The following is a 20,622-nucleotide window of genomic DNA, read 5'->3' on the forward strand; positions in this document are numbered from 1 at the left end:
AAGTCTACCTCATCCCAGATAGATTTTCTCAGTTCTAGGCAACAGACTTAAGCTCTTTTCTGCCAGTGTTTCCTATCACAGAGATACCTTTTTTTTTTTTCACACAGTAGCCTGGGTTCAGCAGAATAAGTTCTTTGCCACCAGGTAGTCCGCAGAGAAATGGAAAGTACAGGGTTTGTCTTCCAACAGTGAAGTGACCCATGGACCTGGACCCCCTCCCCAGGTGACGATGTACTGCATCACATAAACCAGTGTATCAAGAAAAGAGCAGCACTGTTTCAAGGGAGGAATAAACCAAGCTCTTGGCATTCTGGGCTACTTGCCTGTGTTCAAGAAGAGGTTGGAGCCTCTGGAGCTGCAGAGGTGTTGCCAACCTTGCAGCTGTGGATAGAATGCACCTGGAGAGTTCTCCAAACTCACTAATGTTCCTGCCTTTAGATGGATTTTAGCCCGCAGTATGTAGCATCACAGAAAAAATAGGAACCTTGGTGTGTGCTGCAGGCCTGTGAATACTGTCCAGGCAGCCAAGTGCCTGTCTCTGAAGCAGAGTACAGGTGAAAACAGAAGTTTCCATGAGCAGACTATCTTCAAGCAAAAACAAGTTGTTGGGACTACTGCCTGGTTCTTAGAGATTATCTGTACTATAGTAAAAATTTCGCATACACCTCTCAACAGCATGTTCTAATCAAGCTCCAGTAGGTATTTATGCTACCAAGTAAAATTATGTCGTATTTAGAAGATCCTTTTCCTGGCATGTACACAAAATTTCTTGGACTTCTGCACTGATTAGAATATAATTTCTATATTGGGAATCATTAGGAAAATTAAAACAATGTCTCCTGTAAAATTAAACACAAGCTGCATGGGGAATCTGTACAGCTCTGTTCTCACTTTGGAATTTGGCAATAACACTCAGCCCTTTGGGCCAATATCTGTGTAATCTAGATGTATTATTATTATTTCTGAAGTGTCTATAACAGTGGTATCTACGCACTGAAGTTTGCCAAGACTCTGAACTCCCAAAGCAATGCCTTTCAAAAACGATTCAAAAAATTAACTTTTCTACTACATTCTAAACTGTAGCACACTTATAAAAGGTCACATTCTGAAAATTTGCATGAAACAGCCTCAACACAGCAGACATCAAGAGAAGAAAGGCATTACTTCATCTTAATACTGCCTGTCCAGATGCATTCAAACTAATTAAAAATATGAGAATTTTTAAAGAAGAATCGTGTTTGCTTTGCTTCTGAGTCACCAGGGATGAGAGCATCCAGTTTTATGCCCACTAGTTTTAAGTTTAGCATCAGCAAAATCTGTGCTCCATCACAGATCTCCAAATGAAAGTCTGTCCTTTTCCAGAATACAGTACGCCTGTCTTTTTATTGAACTTCTTAATCTCTTGAAAAGTGTCCTCTTTTTTTTTTTTTCCAGACTCTCTGCAGACTGTCTTTGACAGGATTACAGGAACCATGTCTAAATTATGTTTCTCTATGAAGCAGTCTTGGACTGCCACATTCTCTCTGATCCAAATTCCCATGAGCTAAAAATGTTGGATTTGGCAAGTCTGCAGTTACACATGGCCTCCAGCTGTTCTGTGATAGGTTAGGAAATAAACTGGCCTTCATCCAGCTCAAGGGATTCATATCAAAAGCTGTGTAATAAGTATTATATCTGTGCAAATGTAAACATTCACATTTTATTCCCTTTTTTTCAGCAGTCCACAGATAATTTTCATATTACTAATAAAACAGGAAAAAATGGTCTTTTCTTCTTGAAAGAGAAATTACATATTTAATTCAAGCTGAGAACTATATGAAATCTTTAGCATTAAACACAGCCTCCTAACAAGCATATATAAAAATTAAAGCTACTCCCCATTTTAAGCAATATATGCACAGTTTTCATACAGAAACAGTGGTTCAGAAAAGACTGAGCATTCCTTAAAACAGGTGTAAGCAGCTATATTTTTGTTCCAAACATTAGTAGTAGATTAATGGCATTTTTCAGTCTTTTAAAGCCACACATACAGGAATTGTGTGCATTTCTCTATAAAAAATTAGAGTGATACACTTTACTGATAGGATGTATGAGCAACAAAAACAAACAAACAAACAAACAAACAAAACCACTAAAACTAACCTTTTAAACCTTTTACAATGAAATAAAATTGTCCATAATCAGCACAGAAATGAAAATCCGCTCATTATCCATTGATCCTTATCACCAAAATGCAATATAAATAGCGCCTGATAAAAGGCCAAGAACTCTGTTTCTGAAGCAGCAAAATCAGATGGGTCAGATACAAAAATCATCTGAACAGGACTCACAAGATTAAATGCAAACCAATTTGATATTTAAACAGAATGTATGGCATCGGTTCTTAGGTGAAATAATAATGTGAAGTGATAATAGATATCAGAGACATGACCAATCAGACTAAACAGTCTAAAAAAGTAAGTTAGTGATTCCATTAGTGCTTTTTGCTGGTAAATCACTGTAAGAATCTAAGCCAGTCTTACCATAGTAGTTATTTTGCTAGAATCATGATTGAAATTTCTTAGCTACTCAGCAGGCACCAAGAGAATGATATACAATGAAGGAATTGAACTTCACAAAACTTTTGACAAATAACGATATTCTGAGGCTGGTATGTGCTTTGAGTGTAACTGCCTACACTTCAGTGAGATTAAATTTTTATTAAAAGACTTTTTTCTCCTTTTTTTCCCTTACCGTGAAAATTTGTATATCCTGCTGTTGTGAGACAGTTCTTTTTATCAGAGGAAAAAATAACAAGGATTAAGAAAAAAAATGACCTAAATAATAATAATTACATTTTCAATAATAAAAGATGTAATTTGAAAATTATTTGTATCACAACTGTCTCTACACACCCCAGTTGAGATTATGCTAAGGTTAATATTGGCAAATGGTGAGATACAAACCTGGTCCAAAGAGTTTGCAGAATAAGTGAGAGGTATCAGGAACTAAAGTAAGTCTGTAAGTGACAGCTACCAAGTTTCTACTAGAGATTTTGCTGCTGACCTCATGTGGAGAGTGTTACGAAGGGTTCAAATAATATGGTGCTGGCTAGAGCAGTCTTAAAATGGATTCTAGGATCCTAGGATATTTAGGATGATATAATTAAGATACATAGAGAAAACAAAACAAAAAAGGAGGAAATAGAGGAGGCACGTACCAAACTGGGAGATGTACACATGCACCACGAGCCCCCTATTCGCACTCTCACACATATTTGGGTACCCTGGGCATCACGGAAGTATATGGAAGAAAAGGACCTCCTACCACAGTCACTGTGTTACCAAACACCCAAGCAGACTCTGGCTGTACTTCGCAAGGATTATGCTACTCCCCCCTCCTCCAGTAGATTTACCTCCTGATCAATAATAAAGAATTTGCTTTCCCCAAAAGGTCAGGCAGACTAGAAGTAAAACACCTTTGTGTGTAATCACAGATAAAGAAAGAACTTCAGCTTTCGCTGATTAGCAATTACAAGATTAGCCCTGGGAGTAAAAATTCTGTAAGATTTATAACTGCAAAGAACTTTTATAGGCCTTGTGGACCATCTGGTAGAATTTAACAGAAAATTATGCTTGCATCATAGAATTCTTTGCTGGCACTTTCCATTACTTCTAGGGCTTTTTCTGTCAAGGACCTCTCCATACATTTTGCTGACACTAACATTCCCTGAGTGAAAGAATTAGTTCTGCACTCATTATAATGGACAGCTTCTCTCTACTCTTTCATTCTATCATTGTAAATGAAATAGTAACACTTAAAAAGGACATTTTGGGCCATTTACTTGCAGGACATTATGCAATTCTGTTCCTTCCTTAACCTATAAGGCAATACAGCACTGCACATCACATATGCCCCGTAGCTCCTCTGCTGTTCTCTTTACCAGACTCTTTAAAAAACATCCAAAGTCATGGTTCTGCCATTACTTGTGTCTGTAGGAGAGCAGACTATTGTAATACAGCTTGTATTTGGTAGTACTTGAAAGTCTTCTTTTTCCTCTTATTCAAACTGAAGTCTTTCCTTCTCCCTGCTTGTGACCAGCTTCTCATAGGAGACCTAGTTTGGAACAGCAGTGCCATAAAAAAGACATCATGATAGATTCTCCATGATGTAAATTAGAGTGCTCCAGTTCAATCACATCCCCATCAAGGTCTTCAAATGAAACCTCCCACTGAGATAGAAGCTATTGGATTTCCATCTGTGTGTCTCTTGCTGTCAATGGTTATTGTTTAAGTAAACATTGGTTTGTATTACTTTCTTTTTTTTCTCATTCAATACATGTTGATGCCTGGTTAAAAGGAAAGAAAATTGCAGTATTAAAAGACTAGTATTTTCAGCATCTTGTGATGTAAATTGCTAATTTAAAACCCAAAATATTGTTAAAGTGTCTTTATTTAATAGCAGACGATTGCAAGCTGTAATTTGCAAGCTGTAGTTGCAGATGGCAATGTTTTTCTCTCTTTTCAGCAGTACAGTAAAGTATTTACTGCAGTGATCTGCAGACAATGACATACCAACTGCAAAAGAAATACTCAGGGGTAATACAAACTATCAGAATTCCCATGAGGTCCACAATGGAAGGACCTGCAACTAAAGCATGAAATGTAAATGCCAATTAAAACATTCAAACCTCTTACATAGTCTCAAATAACAACTCTTTGCAATAGACATTTTTAGTACTTTCAATTGCCAAGTATTTTTCCAATATAAAACAACAACTCTTGTTCTCTTTCCTGATTTTTAATCTCTTTAGATCAAACACACTCATTTTCCAATTCAGACCTAGAGGCCCAAGTCTGGATTTCAAACTGACAGCCACCATCTGGACCACACCAGCAGAAAGGGTTATATGTGATCTGGCACGTGTAGCATACCGTGCCACTTTCTGTACATAAGGACATGCCAAAACACCAAGAATGTATTAAACAAAAGCTTTGTCTTTTATTTCATTTTGTTAAACAACTCCTCAACGTTTATTTTTCAAGAGAAAAATTATTTAACATCATCTATTTAACAATATTGTATGAAACATTTAAATACTGCATTCTGTAGTGCCATCTAGGGGATTTAAAACCTGGAATATAATGCTCATCTGATTTTCAAAAAAAACCCAAACCATAAACATTAAGAAATCAGCTATGACTGCCAGAGCAATTTCTTATGTATATCTAGTGGTTTGGATTACTTTTTCCTGCTACAATAGGAATATTTGAACAAGGTCCATGTATAATGTCACATCTGTAGAATCCATAAATAGGAGATGTATTATTCTATACTTCTCCTTTATAGACAAATAATTCACAAAAGCAATCTTAAAAAATATCCCAAATAAAATCAGTGTCATGTTCTGAAATAGGATTTAGAAAAAAACTTCTAGCCTTAGTTCAGTTACCAGGAAATACATGAGGTTTTTTTTGCACAACAGATATTTATAAAAAAAATCAGACATGTTATTGTATAAAATTACAGGAAACAAGAGAGCTACTGGCACTTTCTTCAATACTTAGCTTCATTTGTATTATTTTTTATCTAAAATTTCCTGAACCAGATGCCATTACACAGTAATTTCCAATGCATCACTGAATAAATTGTTAGGAATTATTAACTTTGTATCATATTGATAGCTAGGATGATCTATAAGCTCTTTGAACACATTTGCATTCTCTTTCCTTACAGAAACCAACGATAACAAGTGCACACATTAAATAAGCGATCATTCAGAAGGGAAATGCAGAGAAAAAAATCAGACTATGTAAACCAGAGAACTACAAGCCTACCGTAATTCAGACCACAGAATAGGTCCATTAGTTCATTACCAACACATAAAAAGAGATATTTCTGGATCATCAACAGTCTTCAGCTGCCAAAATGTCATTGAAAACGATGAATAATTGACACAAGTAGAGAACCTACATACTCACTCACATGATCTTGCATTTTTTCATAGTCCCCATAGATCAGTTTCCAACCATCGGGATGCAAGACAGGACCATTACTTTACTTTTGGATTTCCAGACCTCACATTTTGGCATTCTATCTGGAAAACATGTACATTAAACATTTACATTATTTGCTGAAAACTACTTGTTCATAAGGGTAAGATTTGAAAAGCACCTACTAAGTGTTCTAAGAACATATATAACGTCTTTTGACGTGCCTTTCATTTTGAGCTATTTTAGGCAGTATTCAGCCTTTGATCCTGAAAGAAGCTTCCATTTTCAGCTGGTTGCTCCCAGCTCCTCCATCCTCTCACTGCAGTGTCACCCAGACACATTATCCTTTACATCCTCCAGTCACCCACCCTACACTCCTTCTCACCTCCCCAGTCCATGTTCCTGTGTCTTCTTCTCTACATTTTTTACCACATTGCACCAACCCAGTGCTACACTCTGTGCCTGCCTAGGCCTCTTCCTTGTGCTCCCACTTAGAAGGACAAAACACAATATTGCCTTGGGCACTTGAGAGTGTATAAGGGAACAAACTGATACTACACATCTTCTGATCAGTGGTAATTGTAGTTCAATGGGCTCTTGCTCAATGCAGATCAACAGGTATATCATAACTTAATGAAAGGAAAGGCAGAGGCCTTGGATGTGTATTCCTATGGGAAGTCATTCCACTACCTGTAATTAGCCCACAATGTCTTAAAAGGGATTTATAAGGGATGATGCAGTATCTGAAAGTATGATTCTGTTGAGTGATGGTAGATTCACTCCCACCACCTGCAGCGGCTCCAGCCAAGGACCCTCTTGCCCACCTGCTGGAGTCCAGCCCGGTGCCTGGGCACCTATGGTCTCTGCCCAGCCCAAGGAACATGGCTGCTGCTTTCCCAATTGCAGGTTCAACCAGTAGTAAAGCTGCACATATGTCCCAGAGACACACATGCACGTGCAGACACACACACACAGACACATGGACACAGAGAACACTGACACGGCTGGTCACAGGCTGCCATGGACAAGGTGCTGCCTTCAACAGCACCTACATACAGAGCTCACAAAACACAAGCCAGACATCCAAGTCCCCTCCTCCTCTTCAGCTAGTAGAGACAGGAGGTCAACAGTGCAGACACACACATGACAATCTCTAGATTCATGAGCACACACATATTCACAGTTCCCTTGAGTACCAGCACAGTCCCTCTGTCCGTCCAGCACCCAGGTGCCTTACTCACCAGCTCCTCTAGCTTGATGCTCACTAGGAAACACACACACTCACACACATCCCTCACACACTTCACATTTGCAAGTCTCTGTGGATGTACCAGCACAGACCACCTAATACCCCAGCCCTCCCTCCCCCTCCCCTAGCTGGGAACACATAGAGTTCCTGTCCTAGTGGCTCAAAGTTAAAGATCCCCACACACTACAGCAGAGGCCCCACTGGCTCCAGCAGCTGACACCACAGACACCCTCATCCCTGGCCTGATTCCAGTAGCTAACACAAAACCCATTGACACACATACAGATCTCACAAGTGACTGGCACTTAGTCCTTGCAAAACACAGGCACAGGGGACAGGGAGTGAGGATACACAGAGAGACAGTCAAGAAAGATTTAATAAGACATAAGAAGATAGGACATACTGCAGAGATCAGGTGCAGGGCTTGGTCAGGCAATGTATTGACCAGCCCCATTTTGCAGGTGACCAGTCTCCTTCCCCTCCAGGTTCTCCCTGGATTTGTACTGATCTGTCTATCCTTGGTCACCTCCTGATCCAGGGTCCCCCTTGTTTACAATTTTATCAGTTGCAAAGTCCAGGTTGATCTTCCTGAAAGTAGCATCTGTGGTTCTTTGATAGCTCATAATTATTGTGAGTCATAAGGTCTGTGTCTTCTCACTGTCTCCATGTTTGCTTTATCAGGTCTGTGTCTTGGTACCTCTTGGTTTCTGGCTTCCCCCTTTTTCCCTTGGATTCCTAGTTGACAAGGTGCCCCAAGGTCTCCAGATTGCCTCACTGGAATAAACATTCTGACTCTCACATAAGTCCCCATCAGTTAGAGTGATTGATCAGCTTTAGTTCCCATCACTGACTCTCTTATCATTTGTCCACCAGGTTTGTATCCTTCTATGTTCTTGTTTATGGCTTCCTCCTTTTCCAATTATCCCTTGTCCCCTGACATTGAAAAAGTCCTTGACCAGATACCCTAAAAGCAGCAGACACTCTCCTGTCACACAGCCTTCCACACATTCTTCCATCCTGTGAAAAGGCACACCAGAGGTTCTGCCTTCCCCATGCTGGCTGATGTTGCTGACCTACCTGCCTATTTCTCCTCACTTTTTTTTGTGGAACTGTTTTCGTAGCTTATTGTTTCCTTTACACCAGCAGTGACCATAGATAGAATACTGCTAATGGAAGAATGATCATCTTTTTTTTTCATTTTTCAATGAACACAGAACTATGCAGAATATTAGCCCAAAACTAGAAAAACAGTCAATATGTTTGAGATTTTCCAGGGAGCAGGACCTAAACTAGCTTGAAAACTTTGAGTGAAATAAAGTTTGAAGCAGTGTTGATATAGAAAAGGATAAAAAATATGAGCTTTACAACAGCAATTATTTTTGAGGATAACAATCTGTTCACATAAAACACCATCTATATTTAAAATAAGAAGTCACCAGAGATAAGGGGAATTACAAAGCAATGAGACTCACTGTGGTTTCAGAGAAAGTAATTAAGAGCCTAATTAGGGACAAAACCATATAAAAACAAAAGTAAAGCTTGATGAGGAAAAAAGCAGCAAAGCTTCCACAAGAGGAAAGCACTTTTTCCTACCCTGATGTATTTCTTAGAGGCAACGAACACTCAAACAAGATTTTGTGGGCCAAATTCAGGAACTTGAAAAAAGCAACTAATCCATGGAACGGGCAAATTTTACTTCACAGTAGTACAAGTTAATGTACCCAAGCTGTAAACTGATAGCCTGGAAAATTAGATCTTACTTCACCATACCCAGATTGTGCACCCGGTATCTGATAACCACAATGAAGTGGGCGCTCAAGGTGATTCTAATTGACTTGCTATACTTTGCATGACAAAACTGACAGTTAAGGTATCTATAACAGTATAGTACTGCTATAACATCCCTATATGGACAGCCATGAATTATACATTATGGTTTTATTTTCACTATATGGAAAATATAGGGGTAGAAGAGAGTTATGTATCTGGTCTAATGTCACAATAAATAAACATCAGTTTGGAAATAGCACCTGAGTCTCCAGATTACCAATAACAACTGTATTTTTACTTTTCTTTGCAGCTCTATACCAATAATAAAATATGAGGAGTGAGGCTGGAAACTCACTGGAGCTTCCAGTATGTTGCTATAGAAGACTGTAAGAGACCTCATGGGGTCAATCTAGATTGACTGAACAGGGAATGCTTTTGAAAGATGCCAGGGAATAAAAGCAGAGCATGATTTTGATGGACAACCAGGGATCAGAATTGTGCAGGCAATTTAGACACATCCACTGAATTCTCTACTGACTATGGGAGGATCAGGGGGCCCCTGGTGGTCTAGTGGTTAGGGTGCAGGACTCTCACCGCTGCGACCCGGGTTCGATTCCCAGCCCCCTGGGCAGATGGAGCTCGTCAGCCCTGTGAGGCAATCCATCTAAGAGAAGGTCACTCTAAACAAACCTACGTCCTGGGGACCTCACTGCCACTGTCCAAGCTTGCTCGGCCCCGGCAGATGAACCTCAGGATTAAAGGGTGGGCTCAGTTCAGCGCACGCTGTGTCTCACCTAAAAAATCCACTGCGCAGGCTCGAAGGGTTAATGACCTTTCCCAAATCTTCGCTCGCGAAGACTGGCCATTATGGGAGGATCAAGGCAAAAGCTATGCCCAAGAATATATTCCAGTTCAATAACATTCATGTAGAACATCAATTTTGAGTTTGTTCATTTGTTTTTTTCAATTAACATTTTCCAACCAGAACTTTCTGTCAATATGATTTCTAAGAGCCTTAAGTTGTATTGTTTCAGGGGCAATCAAAATGTCAGAAACTCACAAACACAGAGCATCCCTGACGAAGAGGAAATCTCCTGGAGGCTCACCAAGGTTAGACTACTGCACCTGCCTCTAGGGATAAGGGTGCAAAGAAAATGCAGATAGAAGTCAAAGCAGTGTTCTCTTCTATCTTTCTGGTCAAGAGGATAGACCCAGAGAGAAACAGACATCCGTGGCACAAAAACAGCTGGATGCATACCTGAATCACCAGTAATGCTTTGTTTTCTTTCTTCATAGTGCACTAGGAGACAGACACGGTGACCTAACAAGGAGAGCTTTGAATGAGGGGGTCTATGTTCAGATGTAAATTAGAAAGCAGTGTATATAAAAGTCTGCATAGGAAAGGGCTCCAAAGGCACAGTCCTGCTTCATGCACTTCCATACTAATGCTCAGTGCTTGAACATGAAACAAAACAGAAACCTGAAGTTATCTTGGTAGAGGTAAACAACAACAGAAGATACAGCCAACAATAACAGAAGCTGCAGCTTGGAAGGTTCAGGCTGGACTTCTAAAGCGTTCCTCACTGGGAGAGTAATGCAGCACTCAGTAGTCAGCAGATTCACTGAGCTGCATATTAACTAGAGGACTTCTAGGCATTCTTTCCAAACAATTCTAGGATTCTGTGACATATTTAATGTTCTCCATCTGCTAATTTGAATGCAGTCTATGGGGTAGGACTACTGCTCTTCTGAAGATAAACACCTCAAAACTAAATAATGTGAACGTCAGCTTCTCATCATCATCTTGGTCTACAAATCTGCTCCTACCATGTTGCACTACTTACTAAAATATACATAGACAAAGAAGACAGTTTTAATACCTGTAGGAACTTAAAGGCTACTGATACAAACCCAGTATGATTTTCAAGAATTTCAATATCCACCTCTATTTCTTCTAACACAAAGCTGAATCCTTTTGAAAAATCCCCTTTGGCATCTATCTCAATCTTCAGGCACCTTTTAAAATTTAGCCCTAAATTCTCTAAGCTCCTTTGGAAAATCCTAGCCTTTATCCCTTTAGGAATGAAAAGAATGAACTGCACAATTCGAAGTTAAGAAAAAGTAATAACTCATGCACATAGTATCAGCAAATTAACTACAAATATGTGCTTAACATTCTTCAAGAGAAAAGCCCTGCAAAAGATAGGACACATCAGAAAGCTTATAAAGCAAGATAACCATTATTTTCAATATAATTCTTCTAACCTGATTCTGAAGTCCTCATTTTAAATTATTTAATGGTTTTGATCAGACCACAGTGTTTTTTTCATCATTCGTTTCGCTGACTAACATAAGAAACATAATTATCCGTCAATTTTATAAAGTTTGCAGTTCATCACATTTTTAATATTATAGAATTAATCATGCAGGAAACTCAAGTGCAGAGACTAGAATGGATCAAATTAAATGAACGATAAAAGTAGGGAAAAAACTTCCAAACTTATTTTTAAACAAAATGGCAAGCTAGCAAGACTTCTTGTTCTCATGGATTAATCCCAGCCTGCAACTAAGTACCATGCAGCCATTCACTCTTTCCCCTTCATTGGGATAGGAGATGGAATCAGAAGAGTAAAAGTGAGAAAACTCATGGGTTGAGATAAAGACAGTAAAGCAAAAGCTGCTCACGCAAACAAAGCAAAACAAGGAATTCATTCCCCACTTCCCATGGGCAAGCAGGTATTCAGCCATCTGTAGGAAAGCAGGGATCTATCACATTTAATGGTGCCTCGGGAAGACAAAGCCAGCACACTGAACGTGCTGCCTTCTTCTTCCTCCAGCTTTATATGCTGAGCATTACCCCACAGGGTGTGGAATTTCCCTTGGGTCAGTTGGGGGTTGCTGTTCCAGCTGTGTCCCTTCCCAACTCCTTGTGCATCCCCACCCTCCTTGCTGGTTGAGTGGAGCTAGAAGTAGAAAAGGCCTTGACTCTGCGTCAGCACTGCTTAGCAATGGCTTAAACATCCCTGTGTTATGAACACTGTTTCTAGTAGAAATCCAAAATATGGGCCCCATATTCCCAACCATTCCATTGCACTAGCTAAGCAGCTCTTCTATGAGGCACTTGTCAAAAAGAACTGGCTAAACTGAGGCAACAAGAATTTTCATGGTAAGGGTTGAAATAGAAAATAAGTTTCCTGCTGCTTACTGCTGTGCTTTTATTTCAAATAATTACTTTGCTAGCTCATTTAAGAAAAGTTAATCACTACTGGGTTTTTTGGGTTTTTTTTTTGAGCAGTACCCAAAGTCTGGCAATATTCTTCGGGGAGAAAACACATTGATTTTACATAACTTTGGATCATCTGGTCTCAGACTTTTCTAGGTCAAGAAGGACCATGACAGACTTGTGTAGCACATTGCACTACCTCATTGACTAACAGCAGAAGCAAAGCGCTGACACTGTAAGGAGCAAGAAGCATTTTTAATTATGCTGTCAGGATACTAAAAAGCAAGTTCCCTGTTCAACCTATGCTATAGATAACCTTCCTCATGCAATATTCACAGCAGACTTCTATCACATTATTAGCAATTTCTTAGCATCAGAAATAATGCTGGTGACACTTGTCACCTAATCCTTTCATTACAAGTTAGAGTAGGATCAGCAGTAGGAAGAAGTTGTATTTCTCTGAAGTTATCTCCATAGAAATGGCTGATTTAATCCTAACCTTCAGTTTATCAGTTCATAACTTTGTCCTTTGCAAAAAGGAACTACTTATAGAGAATGATACATGATAGTCTCTATTAATATTTTCATCCTTTGACACATTGCATATCCCCACTGGAATAAAATAATTAGAAACACAAGTGCAAATTTGCTGTAGCAGCCGAAATATTCTGAATACTCAGAGTCCTGTATTAAGCAGCTAGCTTGGGACTTCTGTGCCTTGGCTTTTCTCCCTATGGTGCAAGTTAACCACCTGGATAGGTGAAGCAGTGATTATTACAGCAGGTCAAGAGAGTACAGAAACCATGAGTGAATTAAAGATTTGGAAGCATGGAAAGTGATATGTAGAACACCTATTTGCTGAGTTCAGCAGCACTTAAATTAAACATTGCTTATGTGACTTTTCCTTCACAGGAAGCATAGTATTTCAATTTGTCTCTCATTGCCTGGCAGTCCTACACACATTTAACTCTTTACACCAGCCTGTGTGCCAGTTCTCTGCAGCATCCCATCTGTGTCTGTTCTTCAAAACACCCACAGATTCTCTGTTTCATGCTGCATCATCATAATACCCAGAACTGCCATCATTGAACTGGTATGATATTGAGGACAACAGCCCTCAAACATGGGACCCCACACATCATGGTCACTGCTGAACTGAATGAGATGCAGAAAGAATCACCCTGTGGTTGGGACCAGCTGCTGGCCAGATATAATGAACCTTGCTAGATCTTTGATATACAACTGAATGCCAGTGGCAAGTGACTGGTTCCTTCGGAGGTGTTTAGCCTCTCTTTCAGCGCTCTCTGTGTTGGATCCATGGCAGTTGTCATCTCTCACAGTTGCTCATTACCTGCATTTCGACAGGTTCTGCTCACTTAGGGGTCATTACACAGGGAAGAGGAAACAATAAACAAAATTGGACAAATCAGTCAGGCCAATACAGAGGATAATAACACATTCCAGGGAACACCAACCAGCTGAGGGGAGAAAACAAAAAAAGATTCTCCCTTTTTCTCTTTTTAAGCTCTTTTCCCTTCCATCTTTCTCCTACTACTGCAATACTTTTTTTTCCTGTTGAATTTTGAACTCAGAAGTAGTAGCTGCATTCTTGAAGTGATTTTTCTTTCACTGTTGGTTGTTTTCTTTGTTTCTTCTTTCTCAATTTTTGCCAAGTGTTTTTTTCCCACTCATTCATTCACTCCCTCCTAATTTGTGCAATTTGTTCGATTCTTCAATATCTCTCCTCAATATTGTATCCCCTTTTCACCTTCAAAGAATAACAATATCTATCTTACATCATTTGTTCTAAAATCTTAGACACTAAAGCGAGGGACATCTGTATAAAACCATAATTGTGTGGATATGTGTGTGATCGGGCAGATCTCTCTAATTTCCATCTCAATCAAAGAAGATGCTGTGACTTCATTTCATGCTTTGTCTAAAAAAAGGAAGATTGTCTTACTATAAAAAAAAGCAATGGCAAAGCAAAGAGAAAAACACACACACACAGAAAAAAATCTACTGAACATGCTGATGCCGTTCCCGATACTTGTATTTAAAACATACTGTTAGTGCCCCAAAATAATAAGCTAAGTGATCGTATTACTACAGTCATTTTTCTCAGTCAGGTACGTTAATAAATCTGTTACCCTGACCCTAGTTAGAGATTACATAACTAATGCTCTGTTTGTGATGGGTTAAGATCAGGAAGGGTTTTGTATCACTAAGAAGATATGACATTAGTCCCTCAGGAAGGAAAAAAAAGAAGAAATTGTAAAAGCATAATGTATATTCTATGCCAAGAGTTAGTGAGCCATTAATTGTACTTGTGACAAATCTAATAAAAGAAACTATAACAGCTATGAAGATGCTGAACAATTCACCAGCAAGTACTATCAAGATGCCAAGCAGCTCACAAACGAAATACTATCCTCAAAAGCAGCACACTGGATGACCTACGTGTATTTCATGAAACAGATAAAAGGTGCTGTGAGCTGGACAAAATATCTGCACTGGTGCCAACAGTTCTTCAAGATATTCAAATTATCTGTTTAGGATCAGTCGCATGTTGCTTTTTAGAATGTTGCTTTTTGGAATGTTACAATTATTTTTTAGATACTTCTTAATTAGAAATATTTAATTGATACTGTATTGCCTTCAGAGTGCTGCTGGTAGACACAATTATAATATAGCTAAAATGGAGAAAACAACTAAAGACTAGATCCAGAAGGGCTGAGGTCATAGCTGGACATTAAAATTAAGCTTGAACCCCCTTTTCCATGCCGCCAGGTTCTCATTCCCATATTGTCTTTTCTTCTTCACTGGACTATGTATCTGTACAGCTATATTTGAAGCAGAAAGGGAAGCTTTAAATAGCCAAATTTTGGGCTGTTTGCTAGGTGGGTCTGTTCCCTACTTGAGTTCACTAAGCAGCTGCAAAAATAAAAGTATTAACACAACCATGAGAAAGCAGTGTAGGGATTCCCTAATGGTCATGGAACTGTCTTAAAAGAGAGACAACACAGATTTGTATCCCAACCCTAGAGGGGAAATACTACTATTAGGTTGTAACATGGATGTAAATTCCTCCAACTGTGTTTTTGAACTAGATATGTCTTTCCTCGAATCTTGTAGGACATTGATTTAATTGATGAGCCTTGTTGGAATTTAGGTGGAAAATGAATGCTAAGTCCTTTAGCACATATCATAAACTAGAATATAGACTGTTCTTTTTACAGTGCACTCCATGCAGCAAGTGAAGGCACAGAGCAGGAAGCAAAGGAGTAGACACAAGAATGAAGAGAAAGTGAGAAACAGAAAAGGCAGAAAGGAAAATGGTACCTATCGCCTGAATGATGGTTTGCATTTTTAGACGCTGACACTTTCCTTCAGAAATCTCTCTCTCTCTTCTTTGTTATTCTGCTTCTACTGCCTACTCTCTAATAAGCCTGTAGTTGTCTCTGCTTTCATGCCCTCCACTACAAAACAATGAAATCACTACAGGCATTACCATGTCCAAGACCAACATGGTCTCACTTTCAGAAAAATATTTAGAAAAATGAGAAAAATAGAGAGGTTTGCTTCAGAAACTTGCTCTAGGAGTTTAAGATTCACATTTCACCTACAGTGAAATTATTATCTGATATGGAACATGCTCTGTAGTCCTAAAAGGAAATATATATATTCTTTGTTATTGAGATAGAAGGAAATAGCACCATGACTAACACTTAGAGAATAATATAGCACTTAGAGGACAATATATTAATATTCCTCCCCAACCAAAATCTAGGAAAGAGAGTCTAACAGTCAAAGCCAGCAAACATGGAGTTTTGGGCAAATACTCTTACCGTGTTTCCAATAAATTTAATTTTTTTTCCTGCAATCAAGGAAAACCAGTTTCATCCTATCTGCACTGTGTAATTGGTCAACTACCTCACTTTTTTTTTCTTATATTCTCTGACTGATTCAATAAATAGCGATAGCAGATATTTTATTTCATGCATAAATTCTCTTGTTCTAGTCCAATTTGAGAAAATCCCAGGTGTTTACACAATCAAAATCCATTATCACTAACTTAGATCAATAGCTATGAAAGAGTAGTAGGGACGTGGTCAAACCAAATAGCTGATGGCAGGTCCTTCAGTTAAAGTCACGAATACACTATCATAGGCATTTCAGCACTCCTGACAAGTTGTATGTCAGATAGGATCCGATAATCCTGAAAGCAAGCAAGATATGGACTCTGCATCACTGAAGCTGATGGTGCATTAGCACTATAGTCTAAATTTCCAAAATTAATTGGAAGACACCAATATGAATGCAGCAGTCAAAAGTACTTTAGGACTTTAGTCTTGACTGGCTAGATTGCCAGACCAAGTTTTAGTGACGATTTCAGGGAGAAAAATGCTTTCTTGTTAAGAAAATAATAATCCCATGAGCAGTTAGTTAGGGCACCAGGTGTTTTTGCTGGTCTACAGAAAGGCCAAGATAGAAACTCATAACACTTTATTCACGGAGAGATAGTTACTGAGGAAGCATTCAGCTGCTGGCCTCATGAGAATATTCAGCACAAAGCACATCCTTTAAAATTAATAGGCCAAACACAATCAAACAAAATTTTTTTTTCTTTTTTTTTCTGGCAGTATGTAAGGCTTCTCACAATGCTCTTATTTCTTGCATTCTGCAGTATATACTTCTTTCTTCTCTGGAAACCCCTCGCCTAAGCTATATGGTTAGCCTAATATTTTATCATTGGCCATTTGTTCTAGTGTGGACTATCAGCCTTGTCCTTGGCTGTAAATGTCAATCCAAGCATTCCTGGCAACAGCTGTACAGCCAGAAAATCATTAGCAGAACTAAATTCAGCAACCTTATCTAATTGCATCACCTCAGTCAACCTTTCCGTGCCCTCAGGTGAATATAATATGGTCCAAGGTTTTGAATACATTCAATTTATCTAAGCAGTCCCTAACCCGTTGCTTCTCTATCCCATGTTGTCCCCAAAACCTCCAGTTTTGCTGGTACTGAAAATTTTGCTTGTGAAAACAGAGGCAAAAAGAGACATGGAGTCATTCAGCCTTTTCTGTACCATCTGTTTTTCCTACACTCATCAATAGACCCACATTTTTCCTGAATATCCCACTGATTCTAGCATATTCTCCTGCTTACCCCTTATGTTCCTCAGTACTTTTATCTGCAGCTGGGTTTTGGTCTTTCTGATTTTGCTCCAAGTGCTCAAGCAATTCTGTTTGTATTCCTCCTTTGTTGCCTAGTTTCCACTTCTTGTGTGTTCTTGTGTTTCAGTTCATCCAGAAGCATCCTACCTAGCCAAGTGACTCTTCTGCCAAAACTTCTCATCTTCCTGTGCAAATGAAATAGAGTTAATTTTTGAACTCTGAGTAAGTTTTCATTGAAAAACAACCATTTTGCTTATGAACTTTTTTCTTTCATGGCAGCTTCCAGCAGAAATTCTGCCTAACAGTTTGAAACTTGGGCAAAGGAATTGCCAAAACAGATCAAAATCTGCTTTCCTGAAAGCCAGAGTCTCAACTCTGCTGTGTGTCTTTCCAGCTTTCCTTCAGACTCTAACCTGAGAGACATGTGAACAGTAGGTCGTGTACACCATTATAATGTCTGATCCCTCCAGCATCTGCACTGGGAAGCAGCCAATATGCAGTGCAGTAGCTTCTTGAATTGCTTGCATATTGCTACCCTTCCAGACAGAGAATGTCTGGATGTTTAAAATCCCACACAAAGGTAAGGATGTATAGGCAGCAACTTTCTGTTAGTTTTTAGCTATCCTCATCTCCTCTTGGTCACGTGGCCTGTAGCATATCCCCAGCACAATATCCCCAATACCAGTCATCAGAAGGTCTTGATAAACACATTTCCACTTTCATGGGAGAGGTCTCTAACACAGGGTTTACATTCTTTTCCTTATTTTCCTAGATAGGCTGTAACCATTCATGGAAGTGTCTAAATTGTGCTTAGTACTGCACCCAATCTTTTTGATTTTGATCTTTTTTACAGGCTTATGGAAGTGCATAGACTTCCATAAATCATTAATAGATATATTCTTATCTATATAATAGAGAATATATAGAATATAGAGCTTAACCAAGCTCTATATTCTAACCAAGCTCAGAATATACAGAATATAGAGCTTAACCAAGCTCTGCACACTGGTGTACAGGCAGTTGAGGAAGGCCACATAATGGCTTATTTACAACTTTCCCTTCTACAAATGGTTTTGTTCTAAATCATGCCTGTTTTCTCCCAAATATATAACAAAATAGAGCTTCCTAAGACTTTTAGATACTTCTCTTTCTTTATGTAGCCCCACCTTTGTGCTTTGTCTCCATACAGCAACATCTATCACAATGCACTTCTGATCTGCCTTTTGGTTCCATCGCAGCATAAAGTCAAGTCAAGAACCAATGGAAACCAGGCAAAACACTAAGGGATACCACATCAGTGATGTAACATTGGTTGCCAGAAAGGAAGTAGCAGTAAATCAGGGCTCAGGCTATGTGAGCATCAAAACACACCACTATAGCACAGCTTGTTTTCTGTGCATTTCACCTTGAAGTTGTCTTTAAAATATGCACTAAAAAATAGCAGCCACTTTGTTGAGTTATACACCTGGAAAATGTATGATTTCCCAATGAAGATGAATGTTTCCTCCTATAAAAAAGCAAAGGTGACAAAAAAACCTTCCAAAACAAAACCACAAACAATGAGAAATTTATTTTACATATATATATATATATATATGTCTTCATAATAAGCCATTTCTTTTTAAACCTACTGACTAGTTAAACCTAAGCCTATCCCTTCTTTTTTCTGTCTGCCTAGAAAAAAGAAAAGCTAGAAGAAATATCAATTTTTAGATTTGTCTAAAGTAGAGTACCTAACAGAGCTGATTGCTAGTGACTCCTCGCTCGCAGCTTCTCAGAGAGGGTTTCAGTAGCACGATCCCCCTTCACTAGGAGGAACGAGCCACAAGTCTCTTTGGATTCCAGCGGTGAAAAGCTGTTTATTTGAAACTCCCGCGGGCTTTTAAGGTCTCCAGGGGAGGGCTTAGAAAGAGGAATGCGACTGGGCAAAGGTCCGGGGGAAAGGGAGTGGCTTGAGGGCTCTGCTAACCAATGGGGGATACAGGAGGACCAAAGTCCTGTAACAAACCAGGGTTTGGGGAGAAGATGAGACAACCAATAATGTTTGTGCAGGGGCAGGGACCAGTCTGGGGAGGGGACACAACATGGCACTGCACAGGGGGACTGCGTGGGTAATGGCGCTGTACAGGGAGTCTGCATGGGTAAGAGGAATTACATAATTCAGGGGAAAACCACACAATAAAAATGCAAGTAGTTGGTGTTTTTCCACTCCGCTCGATCCCGGAGAGCTGTCGCTGTGATGGACCCGCTTCTAGAGTCGTTCATAGTCTTTGCATTCCCCCACAAGTACCTTGTTATAGTCTTATTCATAAGAGGAAAAAAGCACATAGAAAAAAAAAAGGGCAACTCTCTTTTTATATTCCTCATGAGGAAACTGAAATATGTGCACACAATGCTAGAGTTAGTCTAGTTCAAAGAGGTATGTCTCAGCTTAATAAGATCCACTTTATTTGTCAATGAAGAGACTCCTGCAGGATGTGAGTAAAAGAAATACCATAATTTGCTCTCCTGTTTCTGCTAGAAACTGCTAGCATCACTTTTGGTGCATATTAATGCAGCTCAGTACTGTCAATGAGGTGATTATTTGTTCCCTAGAGAGCTCATCTCACAGCTAGTTTTTAGGATCCCTAGGAGTTTTCATTTCATGTGGTGCAAGGTATAAATTCTATTGTACAGCTGATTCCAGCAATGCAGTCAGAGAAAAAACATCTCCAGTTGTGATTTTAGTCACTAATTTGCAAAGGTACAGAAACACGTGTAATTTTTCATTTTACAGGGTTAAATCAAATGTTTTTCATTACAACACCTATGAAGCCATTATACATCCACAGAGGTTTCATTGCAGTTCATATAGGTGCTGTGACACTTAGTACCAACTGTAAAGATATAGTGATACTGACCTTATCAGAGCCAGAATCCCTAAGTGCAAAGCATTCTGGTGTGCTTGTGTAAGCATGTTTCTCTGCTTTGGTTCCAAGTAAAAGCAATTGAAGCCAAGTGATATGTGCCTAAACAAGCCCTGATCACATATAAGTATTTTTTTTAACTTTGGGCTGGTTAGAGTTACTGCATTTACTGGTGGCAACAGGGACTTAAAGGATGCATCTATATTAGTACTTTAATTTAGGAGCATGCTTTGAAAGGATTAAGTACTGCACTTTGGCTCAAATCACAGAGGCATCTTGGAGTACACAACCTGTATGTGATGGATGAAACTGAAAGAAGTACTCC

The 20,622-nt window shown here is 39.1% G+C and overlaps 1 long non-coding RNA gene across 1 annotated transcript; it reads right to left on the minus strand.

The window, feature by feature from the left end:
• Positions 1-2,453: 2,453 nt before the first annotated feature.
• Positions 2,454-19,275, minus strand: LOC108492511. The gene is made up of 4 exons (XR_001873142.1): positions 19,125-19,275; positions 17,384-17,576; positions 5,965-6,076; positions 2,454-4,327 (listed from the first exon to the last, which is right to left on the minus strand). It is a non-coding gene; the product is annotated as an uncharacterized LOC108492511 (long non-coding RNA).
• Positions 19,276-20,622: the final 1,347 nt, after the last annotated feature.

Source organism: Lepidothrix coronata, unplaced genomic scaffold (genome assembly GCF_001604755.1).
Source record: "Lepidothrix coronata isolate B3197 unplaced genomic scaffold, Lepidothrix_coronata-1.0 Scaffold0, whole genome shotgun sequence".
Classification (NCBI taxonomy): domain Eukaryota; kingdom Metazoa; phylum Chordata; class Aves; order Passeriformes; family Pipridae; genus Lepidothrix; species Lepidothrix coronata.